The sequence below is a fragment of the Thamnophis elegans genome, chromosome 10, assembly GCF_009769535.1.
Source record: "Thamnophis elegans isolate rThaEle1 chromosome 10, rThaEle1.pri, whole genome shotgun sequence".
NCBI lineage: Eukaryota > Metazoa > Chordata > Lepidosauria > Squamata > Colubridae > Thamnophis > Thamnophis elegans.
Window position 1 is genome coordinate 54,815,785 of NC_045550.1, and position 19,328 is coordinate 54,835,112.

At 39.9% G+C, this 19,328-nt stretch overlaps 1 protein-coding gene across 1 annotated transcript in view; it reads right to left on the reverse strand.

The window, feature by feature from the left end:
* TNIK (TRAF2 and NCK interacting kinase) overlaps positions 1 to 19,328 on the reverse strand; it is a 350,683-nt gene that overhangs the window by 220,466 nt on the left and 110,889 nt on the right. The window lies entirely within an intron of this gene.

A 19,328-nucleotide genomic window follows, 5' to 3' on the forward strand; every position in this document is an offset into this window, starting at 1 on the left:
ATTGCCTTTCACAGACCATTTCCCTTTCAAGAGGAACAGCTAAAAGATGTACCACTGTTATGACAATGTTTTGCTCATAAGAGTTGGCTACTCTCTGCAGGATTTCCAGCGTTCTTTTGCGGATGATTACAAGTCAGAAACACTTAATCTGTAGGAACCAGTTCTGCACTAGAGTTATGAGATTTTCTGTTTACACCATATCATTCTCATGTTGATCTGTAGAAGTTGCCTTCCCCCACCCTACCCTCAATGGTGGAAGATTAACAGGAATTATATTTTTTTCAAAAAAAAAATTCCAAGGGGATGGGGAAAAACCTTATTCCCTCATATGACTTGACAACTAATTTTACTTGATGAATCATGTATCTGAATTGTGTTCCTACAGCCAAGAAATTCAGGCCAAGATACAAAAACAACACTTAGAGCTTTCATGTATTAGGGCCAAAAACTCAATTTCCCACCCATTTTTTTTTTTTTGAGATGAATTCATCACCTCATGTGCCACTGCGCAGAAACTTGTTTCTTTTGTTCCCTGAGATTTTTTCAAGAAATATCTATTATGTCGAACCTTTCTAGATAAATGTGTTTACTATTATTTTTTGCTGCACGTTGTCAATCAGCTAATGGCCAACCGTAGCCATTATGTTTCAAAAGCTTTGAAATAACAATCTGCAAGAGTGGTCTCTGGTGAGGCAAGTATTATCAAGCGTTCAACAGTCTAGAAATCTGTGTAACTTTAATATGGTAAGAAATGGTGAGATAAGAAAGTTGGCTATTTTAGAATCCTGGATGGCTTAATTGCAGGGGTGTCAAATTCGATTTCATTGAGGGTCGCATCAGGGTTATGCTTGACCTTGCGGGGGAGGTGGGCGTGGCCAGCATGACATCACTTGTGGGGGGGCTGTGGGGGGCAAACATTCTGCCAGAGAAAAGGGATCTTGGGGTGGCCATGCACAACCCTCACAAGCTCTGTTTTCACCTGGGATGGCTTCCGCCAGCCCGCTGCCAGCAAAAATGGAATTTGGGAGGGCTGCAGCCCTTGCAAACTCCGTTTTTACTGGCAGAGGCACCGTGGGCTGGTCCTTTGCTATTTCCAGGGTGCCCCCATGGGCCGGATCTAAGCATCCCACTGGGCCCCTGGCTGTTGAGTTTGACACCCCTGGCTTAATGCAAAATTCCCCAACCTTTCCGGGTTGGTGGTCCACAGCAGGGGGGGGGGAGAGGATATTTTTGTGGGAGGGGACAAGTGCATGTGCACGCACACACGAGAGCGCTTGTAACATTCATGGTGAGGCTTCTGAAATGGGGCCGCAAGTGCCCATTCCAAGGCTCATGTGAGTGGGGCTGTACGCACACAGAAGCACATGCACTGGAATTGAATTGAATTGAATTTATTATATTTCTATGCCACCCTTTTCCCAGAAGGGACTCAGGGCGGCTCACAACCCAAGTCGGTGGGGGGGGATAGGGGATACAAATAGGGGGAAAAAAGACATAGACAAACAATACCACAATTTTAAAAACAACTCAACAGACACACCAAGCGGGGACAGGAACTCATCAGCCCCAGGCCTGTCGGAACAGCCAGGTTTTAAGGGCTTTGCAGAAAGCCTGGAGGGTGGTGAGGGTCCGAATCTCCACGGGGAGCTCGTTCCACAGGGCCGGAGCAGCCACAGAGAAGGCCCTCCTCCGGGTGGTCGCCAGTCGGCATTGGCCAGTGGATGGAATTCGGAGGAGGCCTAATCTGTGGGATCTAATCGGTCTATTGGAGGTAATTGGCAGCAGGCGGTCTCTCACACAGCCCAATGGCGATTAAACCACGGCCCAGTAATAGACCATGGTGCACAGGCTGGGGACCTCTGACTTAATGTACAAAGACATTTCCTAAATCCTGGGTTCTTGTAGGAACGAAGTGAAGATGGGCTGTTGAATGCCTTCCAGGTTTCAACCATAAAATGATAGGGGGGAAGACAAATCTGATTTACCCAGCAGACGAAGACTTATTTGCAGGATCTTGCTTTCTTTCCAGGTCAGAAAGAACACCAAACTCAGTCTCATTTTTCTTTTCTTTTTTTAAATATATTTTTATTTTATTCAAAAAAGTTAAAATACAAAACACATTTTTAAAGAAATAAAGAAAAAAAACCCAAGACATTAAATAATAAGAAGTGCATTAAAAAAGACTAACACATGTCCCCTCTCTAGCTGAAGGCTGATCAATGTATTACAACAATATTATTCCCACGCTTTGGCAAACAGGCCCAAAAAATTTTAAGCTACTAATTCCATTTGCAAGTTGTTAACCTGTCATCTGTATACTACATTAATAACAAAATAGTTAACAGAAAGAGCAATAATAAAAAAAGACAAGATTAAAATTCCAAACCCCACTGTTAATAAACTGTTATTGTAATCAACTCATAAAAAAATTTACCATGGGTTTTTAACTATCGCAAATCGTCCCACAAATTAACACTGATTGGTCCAGGGTCAAATATCTATATTTGTTTCATAATACCATCTCTTATCAAAGGTTGTCTGATTCAATACAATAAGTCAAATGAAACTCACTCTCATTTTTTTCTAAGACTTTGAGTTGAAGAAAAGCATGTACTACTTCCCTACTATTGAATAATGGACTATAGTTCAAGAGGAGTTTCTCAAACTTGGCAACTTAAAATATGTGGAATTCAACTCTTAAGAACATACCAGTAAGTTGCCAAGTTGAGGAACACTTGTTTAATTGGTTGTATTGGTTTTGTATAAGGACGCATATTAGTTGCAAGAGTTGACAATATAATATCCCACAGATATACTGACAAGAACTCCAAAGTTGGGCCATATTACTGGAACACATAAGAATAGAAATCCTATGGCTGTCAGATCTGGCTACAAAAATCCAAAGCCCTACTACCCATAAGATAAAGGCTCCCCTCACACATATGTGCTAGTCGTTCCTGACTCTAGGGAGTGGTGCTCATCTCCGTTTCAAAGCCAAAGAGCCAGCGCTGTCCGAAGACATCGCCGTGGTCATGTGGCCGGCATGACTAAACATAGAATGCTGTTATCTTCCCACCAAAGGTGATTCCTATTTTTCTACTTGTATTTTACATGCTTTCAAATTGCTACGTTGGTAGAAGCTGGGACAAGTAGCGGAAGCTCACTCCGTTACGCAGCGCTAGGGATTCAAACGCTGAACTGCCAATCTTTCTGATCGACAAGTTCAGCGCCTTAGCCTCTGAGCCACCCCATCTACTACCAGTAGATGGCACCAAAAGGCTACTTGAGGAACAAATCTACTCTCTACTGCCACCTAGTGACCATATTTATTTTTACAATCCAGATCTTGGAAACCTAAGAAATCCATATTTCTTGGAGAACATCAAGATGCCTGTTTTTTTGTAAACTGTACTGCAACTAAGGAAGACTGTATTTAAAGGGGTTAACCCTTTAACTCTATCTTTCTTTTCTTAGGTTTCCATTACTTAATTGAATCCTATAGACTCTAGGTGCCAAATAAGAAAGGTGAATAGAAAATAATCCTCCACAACCCATCTAGCCACTCCTAATTTGGATGCAGTTGAACTCTATTACCTTTATTCCATTGTAAGACTTGTACAGGGCAAGCTGCTATCTGATTTAGTTAGTACAACATAAATTTGTACTGGAAACTTACTCTTTGATAAAAGCTACAACTTCTGTCCTCTTTAGGCAGGTGTAGAAGCTTGAAACCTGATAGAAAATGAAGTGGTGCAGACTGACTCACTCTTCTTCCCATCTATTCTCTATGCATTCAGTTGGAAGGTTATCTGGAACATAATCTGGGACCATTACACCTTAGCCCATAGGGTTTCCGTTCTCAAACATCTAGTAAAAATGTTTCACTCATATATTTTTTAGTACAGGTTCTTTTTCTCTCCGATTGTCTTATATGTAAATCCACCTCATGCATGCATATGTATATAACAAAATCCACCCACTTTTCTCTTCAGTGACATAAAGGGATTGTTTAGACCAAAATAGAAGAAATGCTTCACAAAGAGGGGCCTTATTCAGAAAAAGATGCCATAGATTCAGATGGTTCTTAGTTCAAACATTTCTGGACAACTCAACGTGAGTTAATCTATGATAAGGATAGCTAACCCTCAGGATCCTCATCACTACACGTAATCTTAGTCAAAAGACTGAAAATCAATTGGTCCTTCTCACTATTACTTCCTTGACAGGCAAATCTGCACCACCAAACCTTACACCACTTCAGACAAATGGTTATCCAACATCTTCTTAAAAATTTCCAGTGTTGGAGCATTCAGAACTTCTGGAGGCAAGTTGTTCCACTGATTAATTGTTCTGTCAGGAAATTTCTCCTTAGTTCTAAGTTGCTTTTCTCCTTAGTTTCCACCCATTGCTTCTTGTCCTGCCTCAGGTGCTTTGGAGAATAGATTGACCCCCTCTTCTTTGCCACAACCTCTGAGATATTGGAACACTGCTATCATATCATAGCAGAAACAACCATCATTCATCGCCATCAATATAAAGCAGAGATGCTGGATAATGAATTCAGAATTCGGAGAAACAATTAGATTCTTTCAGGAATTAATTGCACAGCTGAGTAAGCAACGGATGGAAACTAATCAAGGAGAGAACCAACCTAGAACTAAAGAGAAATTTTATAACATTAATCCGTGGAACACCTTGCCTCCAGAAATTGTGGTAACCCCTGAGATATTCTTTGTGGTAACCCCTGAGATATTGGAACATTGCTATCGTGTCACCCCTAGTTCTTCTTTTCATCTGACTAGACCAGTGGTTCTCAACTTTCCCAATGCTGCGACCCTTTAATACAGTTCCTCATCTTGTGGTGACCCCCAACCATAAAATTATTTTCTTTGCTACTTCATAACTGTAATTTTGCTACTGTTATGAATCGTAATGTCAATATCTGATGTGTAGGATGTATTTTCATTATTACAAATTGAACATATTTAAAGCATAGTGATTAATCACAAAAAGAATATGTAATTATATATTGTGAAATGGCTTGCTAATGAAAATAATATATATAATATAACATAACCCCTAACCTTGTTACAAAAAGTCCATGAAACATTTCAGTTGGTAACAAAATAAAAATAAAACAGAGAAGAAAGACAGAAAAAAAATGGCTCAAAGGGAAATACAGTACTAGGTTGGATATCCCCTCCTATTTTTCATCTTGTCCTACTGGTTCTTTATGATTTATCAATTGTTGTTTGTAACTAATGATTGTAACTATTATTATGACCTATGACTTGCTGTTTATATGTACACTGTGATTTGGTGCTCTGGAGACAAATTCCTTGTGTGTCTTATCACACTTCACCAATAAACATTTCTATTTCATTCTATTCCTATTTCATTCTCTTCTCTTCTCTTCTTTTCTATTCCATCCTATTCCTATTTCATTCCTATTCCCATTCCCATTCCATTACATTGCATTTTCCTATTCCATTCCATTCTATTCTAAGCATGGAAGCTTAAAACTTAAAACTAAAAAGATTTAGTGCTTTATTTTTTTTCAAAGCAGCTGCTGAAGATGTTTTGTGATGGCTACCTTTTTCTTCCTCTGCCCCTAAACTCCTGGAATCCTCTTGCTCCCAAGTTTTCCAACCACTCATTCATTCATAGATATCGCGGGAAGGAAACGAAGGCGGGTCTCCTTGTGAATGGACATAAGTTTTTACAGAAAAGGGAAAACCCGAACGTCTGGAGCCAGCTGCTGCAGAGTGCCCGTGTGAAATTCCGAGTCTTCTAGGAGGAGGAGGCTACGGATGAAGAGACATTGTCACCATCCTTCCCGCCTCAGTTCTCGGCTCCTTCTTCCCGGCATCCCCTCCCCTCCCCTCGCTGCTGGGAGACTGAGTTCAGCCCAGCCACCTCTTAGGGTGCTGCCTCGCCGGAGCTCAGGCGCTCCATTCTCCCCCCTCCCCTCATCAAGTGCAGCCGTCCGATCCGCCCATTGGTGCCTCTCGGGTCGCATTTGGCTGGGCGCTGGTTGTCCTCGTGCCACCGCTCCTGTCAGGTAGCCCTCCCTTTTGCAAGGCAGCAGCTGCCACTGCCCGCTGCCACCACTCCCCTGGCTCCAAACACTGGCATGCAGGTGTCTCGTTCCTAAGACCATCAAAAATATGTCTTTTCCAATGGTCTTAGGTGACCCCTAAGGTGAAAGAGTGGTTCAACCCCCAAAGGGGTCACAACCCACAGGTTGAGAACCACTGGACTAGACATACCCAGTTCCAGCAACAGTTCTTTTATGTTTTAGCCGCCAGTCCCTTAATCATCTTTATTGCTCTTCTCTGCACTCTTTCTAGAGTCTCCACATCTTTTCTACATCGTGGCGACCAAAACTGGATGCAGTATTCCAAGTGTGGCCTTACCAAGGCATTATAAAGTGGTATTAACACTTCAAGTGATCTTGATTTTATCCCTCTGTTTATGCAGCCTAGAACTGTGTGTGGCTTTTTTGGCATATTTAAATGGTTGACTACTAGGACTCCAAGATCCCTCTCATAGTTACTAGTATTGAGCAAGATACCACATATACTGTACCTGTGCATTTTGTTGTTCTTGCCTAAATGTAGAACCTTACTTGCAGAACATTAGAACTTTAGAACATTGAGAAATGTAGAACTTTACTAAGAAGCCTTGAGATATCATTCATCAACTAGATGTGCTTGGACTACAGTATCCTGTAAGCTACTGAGAGTGTTTAATTTTTATTATTTTATAATAAAATAAATATGCAGCATACATTTGAAAGGCACTAAGTTGGACCCATTAGAATAAATTCCCACGGACTTCTCTAAACATTCAGACACAAATCTAAAACGTGGCACGACAAAATCACGCTCGACTAAAGCGCGCCCGATTAAACCGCGTCGCTGATGTCATCAACAGGGCGACAACAGCGAGCGCGGAGAAAGAAGGGCGCTTTAAATAGCGCTTTGAAAGCAAGCCGATTCAAGTTAAGGTAAGGGTTAGGTTTAGGGTTAGGTTAAGGGTTAGGTTTAGGGTTAGGTTAAGGCTTAGGGTTAGGTTTAGGGTTAAGGGTTAGGATTAGGTTTAGCGTTAGGTTAAGGGTTAGGGTTAGGTTAAGGGTTAGGTTAAGGGTTAGGTTTAGGATTAGGTTTAGGGGGGTTAGGTTTAGGTTTAGGGGTTAATTTTAGGTTTAGCGTTTACAGCGTGCTTTTTTCTCCGTGCTGTTGTCGCGCTGTGATGACGTCAGCTACGTGGTTTCGTCAAGCGACCTTTAGTCGAACGCGGTTTTGTGGTGGAACCATCTAAAAACACGAATGGATCGATCGTGAATTATCAGCAAGTCATTTCAGGATTGCATTGGGAAGAGTGCGCTGTACCTCAGTCTTTATACACCAAGAAATAAATTTCACCCTCTTAGAATAAACTTGATCTATGCGGTTGCCTTTTGAGCAGAGCTGTTAAAAATTGAGAAAGTGAAAGACAATGAATAGAAAAATGATATATATTACGACTCTGATTTTCCAAATATGGAGCTCAAAATGTAGCGAATAAAGGGGAGAAATCTAATTTCCCCACTCCATCTTTTATTTAAAGGAGCCATTAAAATGACAAAACACTCTTAACTGGCTAAAAGCCAATCTATCTGAAAAACTAAAGTCAATAAAACATGAACCGGGGCCTAATCTGTTCTTACAACATGACCTACTTTCCACTGAGCTTATTCACATGAGCAGCTAGCACTCCAAGGAGCCTGTTGCAGGATAACTATTTGCTAAACACCCTATTTTCATTTACAACTTTCTACTTTAAATTATATCAGCACACTATCCTAGTTCTTGGCAGTCTCCCAAATGGCCCCTGGATACAAATCATATATGGAGGTTTAAATGTATGAAACATCATAAAATAAATTACAAAGTAATAAAGCTACTTAACTATTACCCATCTGAAGAAACATCTGCTTATTTCAGCACAGTCCCAGATGTTGCTCAACTACAATTAGCAGAAATCCTAGTCAAGGTAAGTAGCAATACAGATAGACCTCACATGGGGCCAGAAAATTGGTCATTAAGGGAAGTGTGCTAAGTAAAACCTTGACTTGCTTATGATCTTCCATTACTTTTTAAAAAGTTTTTTAAAAAGTATGAACATTCCATCTTTCCTTAAACAGTGTGTTTTCTGGGAACAAATATCTCTGTGGAATAACCATCAAAATTTACATCATTTACATTGATACTAATTCTGTAATCTTAAAATTATAGTATATTAAACAGTTAAACATAACGAACCTATTCATTTTTCCTCTTAACATATCTTCTTATATAAATATAATAACATTAAGCATAATAATGCTCATCATAATATTAACAACTATAATATTGTTTATATTTCTATTTTAACACATTTTCTTCTCTTCTTTAATCGCCCTTTAATTCCAACTTCCATGTTTATTATCTGACCATTGATAAAATAATGCCCATATCATATAGTATTCAGGTTGTTCTTTCTCCTTAATTGCCAGGGTTAATCTGTTCATTTCTGCACATTCTAATACTGTCCTAATCACCTTCTCATCAATAGGAATCTCTTCACTTTTCCAATCTTGTGCAAATACAATTCTAGTTGCGGTTAATATGTGAATAATTAAATATGTGTTCTCTTTACTATAAGTTTCAGGTAAAATCCCCAACAGAAATATTTATGGTTTTAAATCAACGTGCTCTTTAATCATCTTTTTCAACCATGTATGTATTTTTGTCCAATTTTTTTTTTTGCTTTTACACATGTCCACCACATCATAAGATCCAAGTATCTGGTGGCACTTCCAACATTTAGATCTTCCATTACTTGACAGAACTGTGAAAGGCATAAATGTGAGGGCTGGTTGTAAAGTTAACATTTTCATCGCTGTTGGACCTATGAATGGTGATTAAATGAGGTAGTCATTGAAGGAGAGCTACCCTGTAAAGTTTTCTGGTAATAGCGCTTCAGCAAGATCTCCCTATAAGTACTGCTCCACATTGAGAACAGATGCTGAAGCTTACAGCGAGACCACCTGTCCGGAGCTGCCATTTGGACAGGGGAAGCTGTGGGAGCTGCCCGGAATCGTGCTTATCAGCTGGAGATCTCGCTCTTCCACAAAAAATCCAGCTGAGAACTCTTCATAACTCATCATCACTGACTGCCGGGTAGTTTCCACTGAGAAACTGATAACTGACTGAGAACAATCCATGACTGATTGCCGGGTAAAAATTTCACTCTGGGTCACGAGGTGATGGGCGTGCATGCGTGTGGGGGGTGGGCCCTAACCCAAATACCAAATAAAGTATATTAGGTAGTGGGGAGCACTGGATGTCAGCTCTGACAATGTATTAATTGCCTTAGTGTTTTGTTGGTCAGTTCGTGCAGGAGGAGATAAACTGCATTTTCAAACGATGTTTGTGTTTGGCTATTTTCCTTAACCCTTCGGAACCTGACAGGTGACTAAATGAGACAGTCATTGAAGGAGGACTACCCTGTAGAGTTGTCTGGTAAGTCTTACTTCAGCAAGATCTCCATGTAAGTACTATTCAGTGGTGGGATTCAGCCAGTCCGCACCTATCCGGGAGAACCGGTTGTTAACTTTCCAAGCAGCTCGGAGAACCAGTTGTTGGAAGAAATCTCAATTTATTTTTCCCCACTTTCCAGGGATAATCCTGTAAGGAAGGCAGGAAGGAAACATTCCGGTGTTGTTTCTAGCCTGATCTTTGTTGCCCTGCTTACAGAAACTGCCTCTTCTGTTAACCCTTATGACATTGTAGCAATAGCAATATAGCAGTGGACTTATATACCGCTTCATGTAACAGCTAAGGCGAAGTGCCCATCAACATGACTGACATTGAGTTGGCCATGCCCACCCAGTCACATGACCACCGAGCCCACCTACCCAGCTGGTCATTAGGGCAGAGAACCGGTTGTTAAATTATTGGAATCCCGCCACTGGTACTATTCCACACTGAGAACGCACACTGAAGCTTACAACAGCCTAGAAACAACATTGTTTTTGTGCAGATGGGGAAGTTATAGTTTTTAAATAACCCATTGGATACTGTTCTCAGTCACACTGCACGGGGTCCAAGATCAGCAAGTCTGTTTGAACCTTAGGCTAATGTAACTGGGAAAGTGATTTACTCATTTTTATTTCAACAGCCTATCTTTCCCACACGCTTATTCCAGTCACTGACACGCAACGCAGGGCCAGCTGTTTTCTCATTCAGCCATGCTCAATAATCACTGAACAGATTCTTCTGCCAAGATGGAAATTGAAAGCATGGAAATTGCAACGAAATCTTCAAGCTATAGCAAGAATCCTGCTATTCCCAAACAAAGGTTAAGCAACCTCTTTGGGCAAGAGGCCTGAATATATCATGAGGCAGGAGAAGACACTCTTTCACTGGGTTGCAACAAAATTGTAGAGTTAGGAGTTTACCGCATCCTCTCAGCTGCTATCTAGAGCAGTGTTTCTCAACCTTGGTAACTTGAAGATGTCCGGACTTCAACTCCCAGAATTCCCCAGCCAGCGAATGCTGGCTGGGGAATCCTGGGAGTTGAAGTCCGGACATCTTCAAGTTACCAAGGTTGAGAAACACTGCTCTAGAGGTTATCTGGATTGTTGCCGCCCAGATATGGTGTTTTGGAATACTGATGTCATAACAGAGTATTTACAAACCACAACATTTTGAGCTCAAACTATTTTGAATATGCCCGCTAAATTAGGGCGAAGATATCACATTCCACATAGGAGAATTTCAGGGCCTATGATATCCATGAAATCTATTTAAAATATTCCTATTTCTACATGGTACTAGTTGTAGACAGGTATTTCTGTCTAGGACCAATGCAGTGGTGAAATTCAAATTTTTTTACTACCCGTTCTGTGGACATGGCTTGGTGGGCATGGCAGCAGAAGGATACTGCAAAATCTCCATTCCCACCCCACTCTGGGGCCAGCCAGAGGTGGCATTTGCTGGTTGTCTAAACTACGCAAAATTTCCACTACCAGTTCTCCGAACTACTCAAAATTCCCGCTACCGGTTCTCCAGAACCTTCTGGATTTCACCCCTGGACCAATGGTTACGTTAACTGAAGCTGATCAGTGTTAGAGTCCATATATCCAAAATGTCCTCGAATAAACAGCAGTGGTCAAAATAGACTCATTTCCTAATTTCTAGCACTTTAAATACTATCCAATCTAATACAATCCAATATTTTCAGATGAATCCAGATAAAGCGGAATTGAACAGGCATTCTTTTTGAAGACCAATTCAATACAATTCTGTTCATTGTATTTCTAATTTTGTCTTTGAATAAATGAAAACATCTTGGAGCAAATCCCATAAAAGGTATCAAATCACAATCCAAGATCTTAATGCCATCTTAGAGCACCACATCAAATGATTCTCCCACATCCGGAAAAATCTCCTGGGTTCAACTCCTCCAATTTTCATTCTATTTTTTTTTAAAGTACATCAGGGCTAAATTTATCTCTGCCGTGTTTCCTACTGGTTTAAGAAATCTATATAATTATTAATATAAGTACTGCGAGAACTCATTTAGTTCATCCCTTCCCCTCACTTTAAATGATGACATACAAATCTTCTGACTGCATCTTCCAATTGAATATTCTTGCAAAGACAGCTGTCCTTTTTCAAAATTGACAAGTGAAACTTTTGTCAGTAAAAAAAAGAGAAGGAACCAAGGTAAGAATAATATAGGACACCTATTATTATTATTATTTGTTCAGGAAAGAATGGAGTCTTTCAAGTGAGATCTGCGACAGAAATGTTGTGATTTACTCTCATCATAATGGGACTTCTTCAGCTGGAATTCTCTCTCTCTCTAAGCTACTCCACTTCATCCTTGGATTTCCATTTTTACTCTTCAATTGATGACAAGTATTTTATTGCTATTGTGCATGTTCAGTGTTCAGTGAACTAGGATGTAGGGATTTTAGCTTCTCTCTCTAAGGACATCCTCAGCTCCTGAGAAGGAGGAGTTATTCTGGCTGTCTCACATTTGTCGCCTGTCAAGCAAATGAATAGCTGTTTTACACAATCCCTTAGTAAAAACTGGAGGAAGATCTTCACCTTGACAATCCGAGAGATAAAGTAGGTTCTATGTCGAAACTATCCATTTCTGTAAAAGTACCGGTAAGTCTGCAGCTTACATCCATTCATTCATTGACAGCTCAAATTTACAGCAGCACTGAAGGGGAAAAGATGGCTACGCCTTGATGTTTTGGCCATTGCAGGCTCTTGCGCTCATGTGATCAGCATTTTTGACTTGCTCTACCAGCTTTCCACAAGCAAAGCCATCAAGGAAGCTCCCAGGTCACTCTGGTAGATTCCCCCCCCCCCCACTTTCATGCAGCACCAATCCCTCCACCACACAGCCTTCCCGCACTTGTGCAGCACTGCACCCACTCACCCATGGCCTTCCTGCACTCACATGGTGCTACTCGTGCATTTTTGGCTTATGACGGCAACTGGGATTACTGGGATTGCCACTGCTAAGCAATGTGATCACATGACATCACATTTTATGATCGGATTGTTTATATATAAAATCTAAAAAACTGTTTCCCTTGGATATCATCTGACAGTAGAGTAAAATCACATCCAGCTATTAAAATCACATCCAGCTATTAAGTAAAGTAAAATCACATCCAGCTATTAATGTTTGTCCAGAAAGCAGTACATCCCACATTAGATATGTAACATATGCATATTTGCACGGGATAATTACAAATAGCAAAGTCAGAGAAAGTTTTTTGGGGGGGCGGGGATTAAGCAAAGAACAAATTATTTTAATTTCCAGGTGGTATTTTTGGAAGATTTCCCAGAGCAAATTTTTCTGGGAAGCTCACACCTCTGATGTAGATAGCACTTCCTGCTTTTTAGTAATCAAATCTTAGTTCCAATTCTATCAGCATTTGACGCCCAGGTTTGTTATTAGGAGAGATAAAGACTGTTTAATTCTGTGCAATCTGGAGGTATGGCTACATACATACATTATACATATATACATTATACATACATACGTACACACATACATACATACATGCCCCTGCCTTAATTTGCAGGCATATGAACTAATTTGAAATGTCCCACACAATTATATTTTTAAAATCTATATTTATTCATGGGCAACCTGTAAAAACAGAATATCTCGGTCTGATTGATAACATTCCATACAAAGCTGAATGTGACAATTTATCTGTCGCATAAATAAGACAGGTTGTGCTCCAGGGTTCTGACATATATTTCTGACATTAAGAGGTCAGACGTAACATGGCATGCATCCATGTCTAGCTTCACATTCCTTCAAATGAGAAAAACGGGGTTACCAACCAAGAAAAAAATCCAAAGAAGTCATGATGAATTTTTCAAATACATTTTTTAGCCAAAATCACCAGAGATATACAACAGAACATCAAACACAAACCATAGTAAAAAGGCATTAAATTAACAAAAATAAGCAATCCAAGAAAGCAATGTCTCAATCATGTCCCATTATGGAATATATTATGCAGCATGAAGCTGTATATTCTGCAACATTGGGACTCAAGTTGGTAAGTCAACAGCGAATCAGAGGAGGAACCGCTGTTTTAAACATTATGATTTAAATCGAGTTGATTTAAATCAAGCCTCCTTGCTAGTGATTTAAATAGTGATTTAAATTGTGATTTAGACCATGTTGATTTAAATCAAATCCACCCTGGTTTTCAGTTCAGGTCTGCTCTTTCCACAGGGACTTTATCCAAATAGTCAAGCATAAAATCACTGAGAGGAGATTCCATTTATTCAAGGTCCAACATAATCAAATAACCATCAATTATAATCAATAGACATTTACAAACGAGGGATTTCCAATAAAATGATACGGCCAAAATCTGCAGCCAAACCAAACACCTGCGAGCGTGAGAGCAATTAACAGATTAAAACTGCATCTTAAAATAAGATGGTAGACCTTTAAACCCCATTGAGTGAACTCAATTTGGGAGGGAAAAAAATCATGCTTTGAATTATGCCTCAAAGTGAGGTAGGAAAAAATAATCATGTTATATAGACTCTAAAACCCAAACCTATGAAATACTTTGGCCCCTGTATTTTTGACATTGGTATTTTTTAGTCTTGCCAAAATGAATTGCTACATTCCAAGTTAAGTTCTGTAGGAAAATAATTAGACATGCCTTTTACAAAGATAGATACGCGGGAACAGATGGAAACTGGTGAAAATGTTGTTGGCCACAACTTTTATCCAATTATCACATTACACGAATCTGAACTCTCAAAGAATAAGCCTGATCTTTCATAGGAAATGCAACACCAACTAAAAACCAACCAAATGCTGCTTGACTTCATCCAAGATACAAATCTAGGAAATGTAAGACTTGAGATCGGTTGCAACTCATTGGCCTCCTTGACACAACTTTACATAGTTGGTTGTATACAAAACATGTTGAAGCCTGTTTAAAAAAATTACTTCAAATAGTGATAAAACTTACCAATCTAGATAAGTATTGCTCATATGTCAGATTTCATCTTTTATAATTCCCAGTGGGAAAGCTTATCTAGGGGGCCTTGCTATAGAAACCAGGTGAATTTGAAAGAGAGGATCCAATGTATTGTTTTGTGACTAGAAAAAAAATTGCAAAAAGGAAGGGAAATGGAAACAAATCCCATAGTAAATAACCCCTCTACATTATATTTAACTAGCTGATAACCCAGCGTTGTTATTTATAGGGGGAAAATGTCCCGACCAAATGTAATTTCTAATGTTGGATTTTCCCCCTTATCAGAGGGAGCCACCTTGTAGAGTACTGTGAAGCTGTTACCATGGCAATTCCACTGTACAGTAGAAGCCATTTTACGGCAGTACAGTAGAAACCATTTTAAGGCCGAACAGGCTGTATTTTCACAGAACACACACCTCGAGGGGCTTTAGGGGTGTCTTACCCCCTCACTCGAGGCATTCCAGAGTTATATATATCTCTGGTGTGTGTGTGTGTGTGCTTGTGTGTGTGTATACATACATACAACATACATACATACAACACACACACACACACACACACACACAGACACACACACACATATATATATATGTTATATTTGTGCTGATAAATAAATAAAGGGAGACTAGTATAGATCTATTTCAAGCTATTTAGCTCTCATCAGCTAGCCATACCCTTACTGGGAATCGAGCCTGTGCTGTATTGCCTCTTAGGCAGATGTGTTAACCACTGAGCTACAGAGCTCGACTCCTTATCGGCCAGGGTGAAAGTATATATTTAAAGAAAGGTATATTTAAATGGAAGTAGTGATCTTCCTCCCATATTTGGGCATACCAGGGGTTGTGACTTTAAATATATATATATATATATATATATATATATATATATATATATATATATATATATATATATATATATATATATATATATATATATATATATATATATATAGTTTTCCCGAAAATAAGACAGGGCCTTATTTTCTTTTGCCCCATGAAATATGGCCTTGGGTTTATTATATGGGAGGGCTTTTTATTTTCTGGGGCTCAGGGAAGTGGCTGGTTAAAAAAAACCCTTCTTGCAAGTTCAATCAAACTTCTTGAAATTGCAAGAAGGGTTTTTTTTTTACCAGGGATTTCTCTGAACACAATGGCAATGAACGCAACAGAGCTGGAAAGGTAAGAGGTGCGCCTCGCACCCCAACACCGCCCACCTCACCCCAATGGTAAAGGTAGCCTGCCTGGTTCCCTTCGCCGTCCCTTTAGCGAGGGGTGGCAGGTGGGGGGGGGAGAAGCGAGGCACACCTCTTACCTTTCCAGCTCCGTCGCGTTCCTTGCCCTTTCGCCCATTGAATCCCCGTGTAAAAAAAAAACCTCATGTGTGGTATGTGTGTATTCCAGCATAACTCTGGAACACATCGAGCATTTTCAACTGAACTTGGTACACAGATGACTTACCCTCTTGAAAAAAATATTGTGGGGGTAAGATACTCCTAAAACCCCTCGGGATGTATGCACTGTTAAGATACAGCCTGATGTGCCTTAAAATGGCTTCTACTCTACTGCCAAATGGCTTCTACTGTGCAGCACAGTGGAGTTTCCATGGTAACAGCTTCACAGTACTCCACAAGGGGGCTCCTTCTGTTAAGGCGGAAAATCCAACATTAGAAATTAGGTTTGGTTCGGACATTTCCCCCCTATAAATAAATACCCAGGCAATGCTGAGTTATCAGCTAGTTTAAGATATAAGCAGAGCCAACAAGGCAGAAAATACATGTTTGTCAAGAGGAACAAACAGCTCAACATACACTTCAATGTGTCTTTTAAAGGTGGGGGGGAGTTTGCATCTCTTAAGGGTGTTTGAAGAATCACTGGTTCATGAAATTCATCTTCAGGAGCACATTCCCAGAATGTCTTGCAACTGCAACATGAAAACATTGATTTTCTACAGATATCCCCAGCAGACCTACCACAAAACGGATCACTGACTGCTCCTGAAGCAAATTCATGGTTTAATTTTTGGCATATAAAACCTTAAAGAGGATTGCCAGAATAGGAGACTTGGCAATTTAGCTTCTCTATTAATAGTCTGGGCAATCACACAAAGAAGTTCCTGCCACAGGTGGAATAACTTAATTTCTGATCTTATGACTCTTTCTTCTGAAAATCATATCTTTTAGGCACCTATTAAATGGATATTTTCATCTAAACTTATCACTATGTGAATACTATGGATTAATTTTTCTGTTTTTCACTTACTTTCTTAATAGATAATGCTATCTATAAATATTTCGCAGCACTGTAGTTTCATTCTTGAATTTTAATAACTTTAATTTTGTTATTCATGCAATGCTTGAAGATGAATTACACAGGAAATAATACAAATACACATTTCAATAAATATCTGGGGCAAGTCGCAGAAATCACATTATTCTCCTGCTATTAATATCTGTTTTAAATGAGGGAGAGAACATTAGACTATCAAAGCATTTCTTTTTGCTTCTCTTATAGACAATGAAAGAAAATTAGGAACTATATCCTGTAGAATTTGATCACGATACATGGCTAAGGTACAGTATATGAGCTTTATTTCTAAATGGGATGCTTTATCAAGATCTAAGCAAATTCTAAATTCTCTTGTCAATTCTAATCAAGACTTGAGAGTTTAACTATTTTTTAGAAACCCTAAACATTAACCTTCATGATCACTACTAACCAACTCATCCATCAGCTTAGGAAGAAATACCAACACCATTACAAATTTCTTATTCCATTAAGCATGATTCTGAATCCTACACCATCAAATTTCCAGAGCTTTGGCATTTAGGTTGCATCCCAGTGGTGGGTTCCAGATCCCGTTGCAACCAGTACGGTGCAACAGGGCCAGGCGTCCACCACATGAATGCGCACAGCATGTGTGCATATGTGTGCAGCATATGCATCCGTACTTACCGCCTGCAACACTCCGCAATGTTCCAGCTGCTCGGCAGAGCGTCGTGCAGGCACCATATGCTCCGTGCATATGCGCAGAAGTCCCAAAGAGCTCAAATACCGGTAAGGAGCATGGGTGGGCAGGTGGGTCCTATGGAGCACCATACCGGAACGGTACCCCATACTCCCGGCAGGCACCGGTACGCCCGTACCGGGGCATACCGGTCATAACCCACCACTGTTGCATCCAGTCGATGGAGGAACACCACATCCAACTGAATTCATCACACAGATTCCGATTTTAAAATGTTACTGACATATGTAATATATTGCCAGTATGAAGGAAACTGTAGACATTTGTTTGGAGCATAGTAACTGGCTTCTGGCCTTAGGCAGAAATTCAGTTGGATTACCTTGGGCTAGTCTCCCTCAATCCCAGGAAGGAGGCGGTGGCAAACCACTTCTGAAAAACCTTGCCAAGAAAACTGCAAGAACTTATCCAAACAGTCTTCTGAGAATCAGAGAGGATTGAGTGAAATGAAATGAATGAAGGGAGGGCGGGGAGGAACAGATAAAGGCAATAGAATAGGAGCTATGGTGATGCAGTGGTGAGAATGCAGTATTGCATGCAAACTCTGCCCACAGCCTGGAATTTGATCCTGACCAGTTCAAAGTTGACTCAGCCTTCCATCCTTCCGAGTTGGGTAAAATGAGGACACAGATTGTTGGGGGCAAATAGGCTGACTCTGTAAACTGATTACAGAGGGCTTTAAAAGCACTTTGAAAGGGGTATACAAGTCTTATTGCTATTGCTAAACAGGCAAAGAGGATGAACCTCGTCGTGCCTTGACAAAAACAACTAAAGTTACACACAGGTGTAAGTGCTTACAGGATTGACGTATTCTTATTTGGTCCCCAAAGCCTGCCTTCCTCAACCAAGTGCCAGCCTGATATACTGAACTACAAATCTCATTATTCTCAAACTGTTTGGGGGGAAACACAACTGAGCAATTTTGCAAGACTATGGAAGCCTTGGGAACCATGTTTAAGTTCATTCACAGACAAACACACATATCTACGAAATAAAGGACTAAACTGCTGTCAGAAAAAAGAAACCCAACCATGTAACTTTCATTACTAGGTTGCCAATAATTGGCGGATAGAATAGAATAGAATAGAATAGAATAGAATAGAATAGAATAGAAGAGTAGAGTAGAGTAAAGAAGAGAATCCTTTATTGGTGAAGTGTGATTAAGCTATCAAATCACACTAGGAAACAAATAAAAACAATATAAATTGAAAGATACAAGCAACATGGTTATAGTCATAAGTGAGAAGAGACAGATACTAGGAAGAAAGAGAAGAATAATAGTAATACAGTCTTAGTAAATTATTTGATAGTGTTCTGGGAATTAGTGGTTAAACAGAGTGATGGCATTCGGCGAAAAACTGCCCTTGTGTCTAATTGTTCTGGTGTGCAATGCCCTATAGCGTCGTTTTGAGGGTGGAAATTGAAACAATTTATGTCCAGGATGTGAGGGGTCTGTAGATATTTTCACAGCCCGCTTTTTGACTCTTGTAGTCTACAGGTCCTCAATGGAAGGCAGATTGGTAGCAATTGTTTTTTCAGCAGTTCTAATTATCCGTTGAAATCTGTGTTTGCCTTGTTGGGTTGCAGAGCCAAACCAGACAGTTATGGAGGTGCAGATGACAGATTCAATCATTCCTCTGTAGAAAGCAATATCCCAGTTGATACACTTCAAGTATTGTAAAGTCCCAAATTCTTACCAGAATGGAAAAGTTACTATATCTATATAATACATATA